The 15,069-nt window shown below is 46.5% G+C and overlaps 2 non-coding genes across 2 annotated transcripts; both read left to right on the top strand.

Annotated features, from left to right (window-relative positions):
- Positions 1-220: 220 nt before the first annotated feature.
- On the top strand, positions 221-293 carry Trnak-cuu (transfer RNA lysine (anticodon CUU)). Its single transcript has one exon. It is a non-coding gene; the product is annotated as a tRNA-Lys (tRNA).
- A 12,570-nt stretch (positions 294-12,863) lies between these two features.
- Trnak-cuu (transfer RNA lysine (anticodon CUU)) lies at positions 12,864-12,936 on the top strand. The gene has a single exon. It is a non-coding gene; the product is annotated as a tRNA-Lys (tRNA).
- Positions 12,937-15,069: the final 2,133 nt, after the last annotated feature.

The raw sequence follows: 15,069 nt of genomic DNA, 5'->3' as shown, positions 1-15,069 counted from the left end.
ATGAGCCACATCAAGTATGTGTGTTAATTTTGACGCCACTAGCTCTGCAGGTTTTCATTCAATTCCTTTACCTCTCAGAAATGATTATGAAATAAAAGTGAAGTACGTGACGAGTGTGACGTTAGGAAAACATTAGGCAGCATGGAGAGATTCTGTATGGGACCACCCAACCAAAACGAGTACTGTGTGACGTGCTACACGGCAAGTATTCATCGAGGCAGCCCGGCTAGCTCAGGCGGTAGAGCATGAGACTCTTAATCTCAGTGTCGTGGGTTCGAGCCCCACGCTGGGCGAAACGGAATTTTGTTCCGCTGCAGATGTAAATAACCGTTTTTCTGATGAACCTGATGTAATGGAAATAGCAACTTTAAACTTTGCCTAGGTCTCCGTCAGTCGCAAGGAAACTGTATTTGAAGGTGAAGGTGATTTTGTAGACATGTGAGAAAGACATTTTCTGAAGTGCAAGTGGTGTTGGTTAGAGAGTACATCGGTTACGTGTCAGATGTGTAGCCAAGCAGTAATGGTTCGCCAAAGCTGCAAATATTAGTCGGTGATATGAAATGTTGTCAGCTGAAGACTGATGATCGAGACGACCGTAAGGACGAAGTACACAAAAGAACCGCTAGGCCGCGCCTCTTTAGCTCAGTGGAAGTCGCGCCTGTGACAGCGTGCTGATCGGACGTGTAAAGTGCTCCACTCCGCCACGTGTTTACAAGTCGTGATAACAGCTTAAGTTTTCTCTTTATCGTGAAGTGTTTTTATTTAGTGTATATTGTTCTTGAGTTTGATTTTCATTCTTGTGTTCTTCTAGCGGTTCCTTCGCTAGTTATCGTTTTGCAATGTCCAGGTTATTTCCGAGAAAGTGTACACTCCGATTTGAATTTGACAAGTCTACCCGTTCTGTGCAGCCTAGTTCCTTGGAAATACCAGATTGGGTTGTGGATGTCATTGGAATTACCTCTGATCAAGTGCACACGGCGTATTATGATACCGAGCAATATTGCTTGTTTGTAAAATTGCTGAATCCTGTATTACTGGAAAAGATTCTGACGAAACTCGGAGGGGGAGCTGTTTTTCGACACCGGGACGAGTCTGTAAGTACTGTGCTTATTTCCAATGCCGATGTGGAGTATACCAATGTGCTTATCTTTAACCTACCCCTTGAAGTAGAAAATTGTTATCTGAAGGAATTTCTGTCCAAATTCGGGGATATCAAGCAGATTCGTAACGAACGGTGGTCAAACCAGCACAGGTTACAATGTTACAGTGGCGTCCGATCAGTAGAAATGCATATAAAGCAGAATATACCCTCGCATGTTACCGTTTGTGACTATAGGGCTCATGTTACTTACAGTGGCCAAACTCCCACATGCCATATGTGTAATGAGAGTGGTCACCTGCGTCATGACTGTCCCAGGCGAATGTTTGTGCTAAAAAATTCGCTACAGAAGCGTAAAAGTCTTACGTTGGCTGATGTAGTTTAGGATAACCCTATCATAGAGGGTGAGGTCCCTAGTTCTGCCGTACCTTCGGAAGAGCTAAAAGAATTTCGTCCTGAAGAGTTTCCAGCTCTGGTTAGGAGAGACAATGGTGCCAAGCCACCCGCAAAGGTCGATGCCACGACTAATAAGAGGCGTTGAACTTGTGACAGCCGTGACTCTGATGATAAAACCTTCAGTGCGCACGAGACCGCGGAATCGGTCGTACGGGGGATCGCTTCGGATGCTAAAGTTATAACCGGTGCAGCGACTGTGGACGATTCTTCTACCGCAATTTCAAGCGTCGATCCTTCCGTCGACGCCGTTCAGTTACCACAGGCTCATGTCTCAGAACTTCCGCAACAGCACACTCAGGAAAGTCAACAAGTAGATGTGGCTCACGTATCTACTGGAAGTACTCACATCGCTGTCGCCGTGATGGTATACAAACAATGTCTCCGAAAGCGGACGGTACACAACACGTGGCAACTGCTCCGACCCTAGGCTCAGAACAACATGAATGTCAGCAACTCCGCGACGGTATACAGACAGCAGCCTGGGACTGTCAGTGACAACAAACAGCTTCGGGCAGCGAGTGTTGCCAAACAAGCTGATAGTGAAAGTGGTGGCTCAGCTGATCGCTCGCCAGCGGTTTCGGCGCATGCGCTCCCGGCGCAAGATGTGTCGGGAGAGACGATTGACATCACCCAAGACCCTCCCACACCTCCGACTGCAGCGGTGCTGCAGAGTGTCCGTCACAGGATCCGAGTACCACTCAATGTTAATGCTGTCCGGAAAAAGAGTAAAAACAAAGATGCAAGAGATCAACTCAGTGACGTTCCAGACAGGAATTCGGCGGCCGCTACTCACATGGAATGGCATGGAGATGTAGGCAATTAACGGAAGTTGATCCCTCCTTCTCTCAGACGTCCTGTTATTATGTCACAGGCCTATACGATCAAGACCCTCTATATTAATAAAATCAGATCAGAAGTGAAACTGCATGCATTAAAACAATATCTATATGAGCCCGGTTCTGATATACCACTTTTGCAGGAGGTGTCGATGCCACAATTTACTTTTCCTGGGTTTGTCGGCATTGCAAATTTTCCCCTGGAAACGACCGTGGGCACCGCAGTCTTAATTAGAGAAGGGATTCCAGTTACTGAGATCGACAAATTGGAATCGGGTAGAAGGATCGGGATAACCGTTTTCGGCGTCACCATCATCAACTTGTACGCACCTTCTGGTAATACCTATAGAGCGGAACGAGCTTCTTTTTTCAGGAACGTATACTCTATTTCTTTCGGAAAAATCCCCGACACATTATCATTGGTGGTGATTTTAATTGTGTCTTATCCAGGAAAGATCAGTCCCCAAATTTTAATTATTCGTCTGAATTAAAGCGCCTCGTGATCGACCTCAAACTTAAAGATGCGTGGGAAATTAGGTACCCGACATTGGTACGCTTCACTCACATCGTCGCAAATTCCTGTAGCAGAATCGACCGGATTTATGTTTCCGATGTTATCGAGAATGATTTATTAAAAGTAGAGACAATCCTCTCCAGTTTCTCCTATCACAGTGGTGTCATCGAGTGCTTGAAATTACTTCCCCAACCCACGCGATGGTATAAAAATCAATGGAACCTGAATGTGTCTTTGTTATCGGATGTTGAGCTGGAGGAGGGGGTGCGTCGTGCTTGGGAGCAGTGCTTGCGCGGTACTAACAAGTTTCGCAGCACTATAGAGTGGTGGACTCTGCAGGCAAAGCCGAAACTGCGAAAAGTTATCATGTCATTCGGAATTGAAAGGGCGGCGGAAATCAAAAAGACGATGGAATTTTATTACATAATCTTACGGGACCTGTACGATCGTGCAGACGCGACGGCCACCAGAATTGACGACATTCGGAAAATAAAGGCAAAATTAATCAATCTGAAGAGGATGCAACTGGACGGCCTTAAGATAAAATCTAAAGTGACGTCGGTCAGAGATGATGAAGCAGCGGCTCTGTACCACCTCGTCAAACATACAAGGAACAGGAGGCGGACTTTTATTGACGCCCTGAAACTCGAGGATGGAACAACGGTTGACACACAACGAGAGATTGTCACAGCACTGCACAACTATTTTGTCAACACCTACGCGTCAGTGACTCTACACGATGACTGCTATGATGGACTGTTTAGTGCCATTTCATCTACCGTAACTAGGGAAGAAAATGACTCTATCTCGTTGGCCTTCAGTAATAAAGATGTTTTGGGGGTTGTCTGCAGTTCGCCGATTGGGAAATCGCCGGACCCTGATGGCTTACCAATTGAATTTTACAAGTAATATTGGCACATCATCGGGGACAAAATCACTCACGTCGTGAACGAAGTCTTGCAAGGAACGTCTGTCTCACCCTTCTTTAAGGAATGTAAAATTGTGCTTCTCCCTAAAAACAGAGGTACTAAAACTATCACCAATTTCCGGCCAATATCGTAGTTAAACTCGGATTATAAGATCGTGGCTCGCGCAATTAACATGAGACTCACGCCACTCACTGCTAAAATCATTGGCCAACAGCAGACATGCGCCTTCAGGAGAACAATTCTGCAAACGGCTGCTTTTTACCGCGACGTCATTGCGTTAACGAACGCTAGTAACATGAAATGTGGACTGATCTTTCTTGATTTTTTTAAAGCTTTTGATCTCGTAAATCATGCTTACCTTCTCGAGACTATGCAAAGATTGAGCTACTCTCGGAACACGATTGACACGATTAAAAACTCGGCCATGGGAATCACTGCAAAACTTTCTGTCAACTCACAACTGACGCGACCAATACCAATCAACCGAGGGGTTCCACAAGGGATCCCTCTGTCTATGTTGCTTTTTGTACTTTTCCTTGAAGTGTAATCGGAGCTTATGCCGACGGTGTGGTGTGGTGATTCGCGATGTCGATGATGTCACCGTATTAGAGGCTGAACTTCGGAAATACTGTCTGGTGTCAGGGGCGCAGTTAAATGAACACAAAAGCAAATTTCTGAACCTCTGTGGCCTCCAGCATTTGCGTGTTGATTATGCTAAACAAGTCAGAGAACACAAGGCTCTGGGGATCATGTTGACGGCGTCCTCTCTACAGATGATAGCGGCTAACTGGCGAGATGTAGCACGTAAAATAAATGGAGCCCTAATTGATAATTACCATCGCAGCCTCAACCAATTTGATCGCATTCAACTTATCAACGCCTGTATCTTATCAAAAGCGTACTACATGGCGCAGCTTCTGCCGCTCCCTGCTGTCATTGCTAGAAATATTATGTCGAAGATAACAAATTTTATTTAGCGCGTGGAAATTTTTCGTGTATCTGCCAAAACTGCTACACTCCACCCCCTGAACGGAGGGATGGGCTTAGTCGACATCAAGAAAAAGGCAGCGGCTCTCTATGTCACAAGGACGGTCTCTATCCTTATCAACTGCCCTTCGGGCATTACGGCGCAATTATTCTATGCCGTCAGGCCGCAAAGTCTGGACCCCCCGCTGAACTTTCAGACCATCAGTTACAAGCTCAAATACATTCGCGACTATTTCCTTGCATGCAGCTACATCAGTCAAGAGCTTAAATTCTCGACATTTAGCAGCTACAGCAATATTGGCATACTGGCGACAACATGAAGGACCAAATCCAGTTGTTACGAAGTGCAGTGGCATCAACTGGGATATAGTGTGGCGTAATGTCAGTTCCAGGGTCCTTACTTCAGCCGCTCGAACTGCATGGTACAAAGCAATCAATGAAGTGATTAGTACAAGTGAGAGGCTACATAAAATCGGACTCAGTGATACAACTCTGTGCCATAGCCGTCAACTGGTGGATACCGTTATGCACCGTTATACCTGCGGAGAACGTGCACGAAATTGGGGTTGGCTGAGAGAAAAACTAGCCACTATTACGAGGACCACAACCACCAACATATCTTCAACTATGTTGTCTCGACCCGACGTGCGATTTTATCCGCCGTCGAAAAATAATGTAGTTATGTGGTTGCTGGGCACCTATTCCAGCTATGTTTTTAATAAACTTGGTGGTGACGATCACTTAGAATTCAAGATGTTTATGGACATCGAATTCGCAAAAACCTGCGGATATCCTAATCATGGCAAAATTTTCGTCAATATGCCTAAAATAACATTTAATAGAATGGGTATAGGGTGAGACATGTGAGTGTAAGTGGGTGGGCCCGGGCCGCGGGACACCAGTGGTGCCGCGAAGAGGCCCCACTGCTTCTGTCACGCGTCCTGGTTCCCACCCTCGCCACTCGCAGACTCCACTCCAGTACGCCGGAAAATGAGGACAATTCTTGTGTTAGCAACGGAGCTATTTTTTTTCTATACTTCTCCAGAAGCAAACAGAGACAAGCAAAGAAGAGTGTTTTAGTTGTTGATAAAAAAAAAAGCTCAGTTGGGAGAGCGTTAGACTGAAGATCTAAAGGTCCTTAGTTCGAACCCGGGTTTCGGCATGCGATCTTTATGAAGCTGACACCTATGGAATTGCTCTGCCTTTGTGACAATGCAATTACCTCTGAGGATGTGAATTACTCCGCCCTGTAGCTGTTCTGATTGTCTAGTGCTTGCAACAAGAGGGACATAGTAAACACCGACTGCAAAAAAAAATAAAAAAAGAAAAAAAAGTGTCGGAGCGCTGGTCTAGTAAACCAGGGGTCGTGAGTTCGATCCTCACAGGAGGCAGACGAATTTTGGAAATCAGTTGTGCGTCGTGGCCGTATAGCAAACAGTATCTGTGATGACGAACAATTAGCGACAGGCGTTTTATTAAGAATTACTCTCAGATGTGATTAAGGCGAATAGCGCAGATAGATCATTTGCCAAAGCGGTACAGCATAATGTGGGACGAGGCAGTCTGAATTACATTTTATAGATGTATTTCTGACATATCTCAGAGCCACTCGCAGTCGTCGTCGTCGTCATCGTCGTCGTCGCCGCCGCCGCCGCTTCTGCAGAAGTGGCAAATGGCCATCGTAGCAAATGCGGCGAGGGACGCCCCGCCTTCGATTCCGAATGCACAAATTGTGTGGTCTTGTTTCCCAGTCTATATTTGGTCGGTCTCGTAAGAGGTTGAATGTAACGAATGGGTGGGAAAGAGCAAGGGGCAGCGGCTGTGTAGAACGAAAACACAATTCCTCAGGGGTGTGAGCGTTTCGAGATGAGTCGTATATAAGTTATACTTGGTCGTCAGTGACCGTGTGGCCTAATGGATAAGGCGGCGGACTTCGGATCCGAAGATTGGAGGTTCGAATCCTGTCACGCTCGTGTTTTTTCATTTCTGAAAAAGAAACGTACCGTTTTAATGTAGCAATTGAGCAGTACGAAAACGTCTGAATGTTGCTGTCGACCATTTTTTGCTTGGAGATGCTCTTGAGCTTAAAACACACACAACAAGACCGGTGTTAACTGGCGAAATGGTCGGCAGAGTGCCGTCACCGCGAGTTTTGACTGGCACTTGCACATCTAAGACAACGTCGGAAAGTAACTCGTTCGGCTTATGAGTCACATCAAGTATGTGTGTTAATTTTGACGCCACCAGCTCTGCAGGTTTTCATGCAATTCGTTTACCTCTCAGAAATGGTTATGAAATAAAAGTGAAGTACGTGACGAGTTTGACGTTAGGAAAACATTAGGCAGCATGGAGAGATTCTGTATGGGACCACCCAACCCAAACGAGTACTGTGTGACGTGCTACCCGGCACATATTCACCTAGGCAGATAGTTCCGCCGCGGCCGCGGCCGTGAGCAGACGTGCGGTAGTGGTCGCTTCGCCTGAGCTTGGCGTCGCCCGCAGCTGTTGGTACTGTAAGTAGTACTTCAGGAAAGTGATGGAAGATGAGTTGAGACGTTACACCCTACGATTTGGATTTCCGTATGGATATGCTTGACCTCAGGTTCACGAACTCGTTGACTGGTTTTACGATCGTTTAGGACTGCGAGATGAAGTTCTTGGCTTTTCATATGATTTTCTTGCGAACGCTGTGTATGTAAAATTTGTTAGTGACGATCCTTGCGTTCGTATTATGACCCTCACGGAGGGCACAGCGGATTTTGTGAATTCTAAAGGCGAAATATGCAAAGTGTCTGTTAGTCATGCTAGCCTAGGGCTACGAACCGTCCGGATATTTAATCTGCCTTTCGAAGTTAGTTTCGATAGAATTCGGCAAGCTTTGTCTCCCTACAGTAATGTACTGCAAATTCATGCCGAGCAGTGGAGGGGTAACAGACATTTCAATGTAGATAATGGCTTTAGGAATGCGAAAATTGATTTGACGAAGCACATCCCGTCCAACATTTTTGTGCAGGGTTTTCGAGCGGTGGTGATGTACGAAGGACAACCGAGAACTTGCATAATTTGTGGTTCTACCGACCATTTAAAATCTGCTTGTCCCCGTGTCCGGGCGGGTCGACGAAGAATGCAACATAGTCTTACGCCTCTCGATGGGCAAGATGACAATCGGTTGTCTTACGCCCAGACTCTGATGGAGTCGCCTGTGACACACCCGACGCTCCACCAACCGGCTGCGGTGACCCCAGACGCCGGCGCAGTTATTGTCAACAACTCTGCGACAACCCCCCAATGTCCCGTTCGTAGTGATGTCACCGATGCCGACAGCCACGCTGCACACCTGCAGGTTTCCACGACTGTCGGCCGTCGTGCCGACCATGCAGGACCGACTCCCGTCATTACTCCAACCATGTTCGCTGAGCTGAAACAGTTGGCGGATGGTGGCGACAGGTCGCGCGTTTCTGGCACCCCTGACGTTGCGCCCCCCACACCCCTCCCACCCGGCAGTGACCAATCTGAGGAAGGCTCTACGCACAGCCTCTTGACGGATACCAAAACCGTTTCTGACGCCGACGCACCTCCCCAAAGAACGGGGAAATCTAAGCGGTCGGCACGGAAGCAGAGTGAGGAGGAGATACGCACTCTGGAAAAGAAACTGCAGCGCACCGTAAAGCAGATCCGAAAAGACGCCAGTGACCGCGGCAGCACAGATGAAATGGGTTCCGTCGCGCGCCACGTGGGGGAGGCCGATATGGACATGCATGTCGACCGTCCGAGTCCTGAGCTGATGGATACTGGCCATCAGCATACGCCTTCCGAAAAGTCTTGGGCCGACGACAGTGAATAAAACGGACCCTTCCTATCCCCACCATGCAAGATTACACACTTGCCACAGTTAATTTAAATCGGATCGCATCCGATGTCAAACTTAAATGTTTGACCGACTATCTACATGCAGCAGATATCGATATAGTTTTCTTCCAAGAAGTTGTGTCACCCAAGGTTGGAGAAATACCTGGGTATGATGCCATATTAAATCTAGGCACTGAGACGGGAACTGCGATTTTATTCAAAGCTGGCATCGCTTACCAACCTACAGCGATCTTAGAAACGGGACGCGGCATTGCCGCCCAATTACAGGATTTGCTTCTCCCGAACGTGTACGCCCCGACAGGGTCCGCTGGCAGACGGGACAGAAGTGATTTTTTTTAGGGCTGAAGTTGTGCCATTATTGAGAAACGTTCGTCTGAAGATCATCCTGGGTGGGGATTTTAACTGCGTTTTGCGCAAAGCAGATCAACGTCCGAATTTTAATTTTTGTCCCGAGCTACTAATGTTAACAGATGGACTGCATTTAAAAGATAGTTGGTGTCACCTTCGACCACACACGATGGGATATACCTATGTGAGCGCTGCTTCTTCCAGCCGTCTGGATAGGTTTTATGTTTCTCAAGATCTTTTAAATACCATTCGTGATTGTGAACTATGGCCGCTCAGTTTTAGTGACCACTCCACATACCACATAACGTTACGGCATTTGCGACAGAAGACATTTTTGGGACGCGGCACGTGGCAGCTGAATGTCTCGCTGCTAGAAGAAGCGGACTTAAGGCGTTGCCTCGTTGCCACGTTTGCCTCCAGAGGCAAACTCGGTATAGGGAGCGCATTCTTTGGTGGACGGATTTTGTTAAGCCGCGGATTCAGAAATGTCTTTGCCAGTTTGCCAGGACCAGGGCTTATTGGAGGAAACAGTCTCTAGAATTTTATTTCCTCGGTTTACGCCAGCTGTACAGCGATCCCTCCGCATTGTCCGACAACCTGATCCGAATCAAGCGTATCAAAGCAAAACTTACAGCTTTAGTTCGTGAAGCACTTGTTGGTAATCGGGTACGATCGCGCTCTTCTGATGACGTTTCCCACGAGTCCACATCGTTATTCCATATCATACGGGAAAAGAAACGTGGTAAACAAAAACTTATTGCTCATCTTAAGGATGCTGGGAGGCATCTGTACAATGAGCAGGGTGCTATCAAGGCGTATGTCTTCAATTATTTTCGACAACATTATTCCGAGTCAGATACCGATCTATCGGCGGGGGATGATTTTTTAACTGACATCGCCTCCACAGTGGATCAGGATGATAACGCTGATCTCTTGGCCAATGTCACCAACTCTGAAGTTAAGTCCATTATTGCGTGCGCTGCCAAGAACAAAGCTGCCGGCTTAGACGGCTTACCGGTCGAATTTTATTCACGTTATTGGGATGTGATCGGCGACGAATTGACCCGAATGTACAATGAATTGCTCTCGCATGCTGCCTTCCCCCCGCAGTTCACGCAAGGAATGGTTGTCCTGGTTCCTAAAACATCAAATCCGACTATGTTAAATGATTGTCGGCCGATTACGTTGCTTGACTCCTATTTCAAGACCTTGACTAGGATTATAAGCAACAGGCTTAAAGTGCTTCTTGGCAAAGTACTTGGCCCTTATCAGACGAGTGCAGTCAGTGGTCGATCTATGTTAAATGCCCTGTGTGAATATCGTGACCTGGCTTATTTAACTTGGATTACCAACACTGGTTTGGCGTTACTGTTTCTCGACTTCGATAAGGCGTTTGACAGAATTAATCACGGATTTTTATTGCGCACAATGAGTAAAATGGGATTCAGTCAGCGTTTTCGACAGCTTATTAAGAAATGTATCTGCGGAACGTCTTCACGCGTGAAGGTTAACGGCCAGTTAACCGCCCCTGTGCCTATACGACAAGCAGTACGACAAGGGTGCCCCCTTTCCATGACTTTATTCTCGATTGCTATAGAGCCACTTCTTAAAAAGTTTTACATAACTTTACATGGGTTGCAAACGTTAAACAACAAAACGGTCTGCCACGCCTATGCCGCCGATATCAGTGTGATTATTACTACCACCGAAGAGCTGGGGTCAGTTCGTCGGATTGTCCATCAGTACTCTGTCGCTTGTGGCGCCAGACTTAATGAGCGAAAGTCCAAAATCATGCTGTTGGGTCGTAATCCAAACTCCATCGATATTTCTTGGTTGGAGAAAACCGAAGATCTGTGGCATTTAGGCCTGGTTATATCACCAAATCCCCAGGCAATGCTCAACGCGAATTGGGAACGCAAGCTTACCATCTTACGTGCGGTGTTTAAAGAACATAACATGCGGTCTTTAGACCGGATGCAGAGGACACAGTTTATTAATAGTTACGTTTTCAGTAAGCTCTATCATACTGCCGATGTTTTACCAATCCCAACAGCCATTGCGAAAAATTTTTAGCACTTGCTTGCTGGTATGTCTGGAGAGGGAACATCTTTAAAGTTTCCTTTAAAGCTACCTCGTTACTTCGTTCCCGGGGTGGCTTAGGCGTCAAAGACGTAGAATCCCACTGTGTGGCTACTTTTTTAACTCGTACTTCCCGCATACTACACAGTAACCAAAATAGCCTTACGGAACAGCTTTTCAAGACCTTACGTCCAAAGGAGTTGTCTGCGCCAACGTATGTGGGACACATTCATCCTGAGCTCAGCTATGTCCGGCGATATTATGTGGAGCTCAGCCATGTTCAGGATAACCCGCATCCGTTCCACACGGCGGAGATCTATCGTGCTCTTACTAAACGGCAGCTGGATAACCCAATTGAGAAGAAACATTTAGGCATAAACTATAGAAATATATGGAAGAACATTAGTTATCCGTTCCTTCGTTCCAGAGTTCGATCTGTTTGGTATGACGCTGTCAATGAGGTGATTCCCACTGGAGAGAAATTGCACAAAATCAAGCTGCGGCCCACCCCGTTTTGTGCCAAGTGTAACCTAGTGGAAACCCTGCCGCATCTCTTCCACTGCAGGGATCAAACACAGATATGGCAGTGGACACGAAAGAAACTCGCTGTCATTAATAGGACGTCGGATACTTCCATTCAACTTCAAGACGCGCTCCGACCGGACTGGCAGCCTTATCCTCAATCTAAGAATAATAGTTATGTCTGGCTCATGGGCCAGTTCGTCTATTACATGCTCGTCCATACAACGGCAACGCTACACGATTATCAGATGTACCTCATCGAAGAGTACTATGCGATTAAGAAATTGCGACAGTATAAAGACCAGTTCCAATATTTTCTCACTATTGCTTTAAGTGATGGAAGAATTTAAGTTTCTAAATCCATTGGGTGGAGTTTTTCTTTTTTTTCACTACTTTGTTATTATTGTTATTGTTTCCATGGATTGGTCTGCTCCGCACCGTCAGATGTGGGTGATTTGCATCATGGGTCAATAGACGGTACAGAGTGCATCGTGCACTCGGCCTCGAACATTTAATTGTATTTTGGTGTTCCTTTTCGTTTTGCAATGAAAGCACTTTACTTTTGGTTCCGCAGTGCGACACCCAGAAGAGGCTCCTCATTTGTTTACTTTCATTTCGCATTATCTTTCATCAAAGCTGCACAAAGATTTAGTATGAACCAGAAGTTTTCTGCAGCTTCTATTACTCCTATCAAGAGGACTTATAATACGGGAAATGGTTGTTTGGCATGTCCCTGCTCTATGGTGCCCCCACGTTACCAGCGCGCATCTTCAAACGCATAGAATGCTCAAGGTTTTGAGAAGCAGGAATCCACAATCAACCATCTGGCAACAGAATTCACCATACTAATAAACGACATGGAAACTGGGAAAATTATTTGTACGCGAAGACCAACTTAGAGTATCTGCTGTGCTGGATTTCATAGTGTGCTGCGTAATCCTAAGACCATACATAAATTTATTTTAACATTCTGTTTAGATGTATAAAAACACTGGCGCACATGATGCCACTTCGAAAATTAATACAAAAATGAATAATACACAAATAGCCATAACATAAAATCACAAAACCATGCGAATGAGTGCGGGGTATGGCGGTGACATCGTGGCCAGGCCTCAGGATGCGACGCCTGCCCGCCTTGCCGCCGACTGCCTAGCGCTCAGATGCATAAAAAAAATAAACATTAAAAAAATTAAAAAATTAAAAAAAAATTTAAAAAGGCAGCCTGGCTAGCTCAGTCGCTAGAGCATGATACTCTTAATCTCAGGGTCGTGGGTTCGAGCCCCACGCTGGGCGGAACGGAATTTTGTTCCGCTGCAGATGTAAATTACCGTTTTTCTGATTAACGTGATTTAATGGAAATAGCATCTTTAAACTTTGCCTAGGTCCCCGTCAGTCGCAAGGAAACTGTATTTGAAGGTGAAGGTGATTTTGTAGACATGTTTGAAAGACATGTTCTGAAATGCAAGTGGATTTGGTTGGAGAGCACAGCGGTTACGTGTCAGATGTGTAGCCAAGCAGTAATGGGTAGCCATAGCTGCAAATATTAGTCGGTAATATGAAGTGTTGTCAGCTGAAGACTGATTATCCAGACGACCGTAAGGACGAAGTACGCAAAAGTGCCGCTAGGCAGCACATCTTTAGCTCAGTGGATTGATTTTCCCTTTTACTTTCACTTCTTTGTCGTTTTTCTGTTACCACAAGGCAATGGAGCCGCGATAATTTTCAGTTATAATCTCCTTCATATAGATGATTGTATATTTAAAAAAAAAAAGTGGCAGAGCACTGGTGTAGTAAACCAGGGGTCATGAGTTCAATCCTCAGAGGAGGGGAAAAAAAAGATAAAAAGAAAAAAAAGTAGCTAGGATACCTGGCTCCCACCAAGGAGGCCCGGGTTCGATTCCCGGTACCGGAAATGCGCATTAAAGAAAATGGATAAGGCATCGGTCTCCTAAACTGGGGATTGTGGGTTCGAGTCCCACCAGAGGTACACGTTTTACTCACTGGGGCAAAATCACTCTCACCACATCAAAAAAAAAAAAAAAAAAAAAGTTGCAGAGCACTGGTCTAGTAAACCGGGGGTCATGAGTTCGATTCTCACAGGAGACAGACGAATTTTGGAAATCAGTTGCGCGTCGTGGCCGTATAGCAAACAGTATCTGGGATGACGAACAATTAGCAACAGGCCTTTTATTAAGAATTACTCTCAGATGTGACTAAGGCGAATGGCGCAGATAAAGCATTTGTCAAAGCGGTACAGCATAAGGTGGGACGAGGCAGTAGATGTATTTTTCATATATCTCAGAGTCTCCCGCGGTCGTCGTCGTCGCCGCCGCTTCTGCAGAAGTAGCAAATGGCCATCGTAGCAAATGCGGCGAGAGATGCCCTGGCCTCGATTGCGAATGCAGAAAGTGTGAGGTTTTGTTTCCCAGTCTATATTTGGTCGGTCTCGTAAGAGGTTGAATGTGACGAAAGGGTGGGAAACAGCAAGGGGCAGCGTCTGTGTAGAATGAAAACACAATTCCTCTGGGGTGTGACCGTTTCGAGATGACTCGTATATAAGTTATACTTGGTCGTCAGTGACCGTGTGGCCCAATGGTAGGTCTGCTTTCCGCAGCGCAGCGGCGAGGACGTCTTGTTTACGTCCCGTCCGCGCGGTCGCGAGTGCTCGTAGTTGTTTACTACTGCGTTGTCGCCAGTTTGGAGTCCATCACTACCGACGCACCATGGCACATTCATACAGACAAACCACCATCAAGATCAGTTTTCAACCCGATCATGCACGACCCCGAGCTTTTCAAGTGGAACGTTTCTTACGTGACGACGTTAACATTGACCCGCGAGACATAATTGGTATCCATCTCTCTATCACGAGCAGTCTTGTCTACGTCAAGCTAGTAAATGACGAGGTGTGCAACTGAATCGTGAGCGCACATGCGAACGGTCTTAAATTCAAACATTCTGATGGCCATATTGGGGCGGTCTCTATCGATCACGCGGGGCTTGGCCTACGTACGATACGCGTCTTCGAACTCCCTTTTGAAGTACCACCCGACGTAGTCACCGCGGCTTTCCAGCCCTACGGCGGAGTCATCAGCCATATGGCAGAAAAATGGACCACCTTTACAACGTACCCCGTTAAGAACGGAGTACGACAGATTAAAATTGAATTGACCAAACATGTTCCGTCCTATCCTGTCATCGGCGGATGTAGGGCGATCATTATGTATGACGGTCAGCCACGCACTGGTTGTGGCCAAGTAGGGCACGTCAGTTCGGATTGTCCCCGACGACGGCTTACTCAAATCCCGACAGGTGAATCTATGACTCCTTCTACGGTGACGACCCTTCCTCTCAATTACGCCGAAGATACACGGGCAGCAACCTTCACCGATACTGACGACATTAGTCCGATAGCCGCCCCCGACG

This window comes from Schistocerca gregaria, chromosome 3, assembly GCF_023897955.1.
Source record: "Schistocerca gregaria isolate iqSchGreg1 chromosome 3, iqSchGreg1.2, whole genome shotgun sequence".
In the NCBI taxonomy this organism is placed as follows: Eukaryota; Metazoa; Arthropoda; class Insecta; order Orthoptera; family Acrididae; genus Schistocerca; species Schistocerca gregaria.
This window is presented reverse-complemented; position numbering and strand designations above follow the sequence as displayed.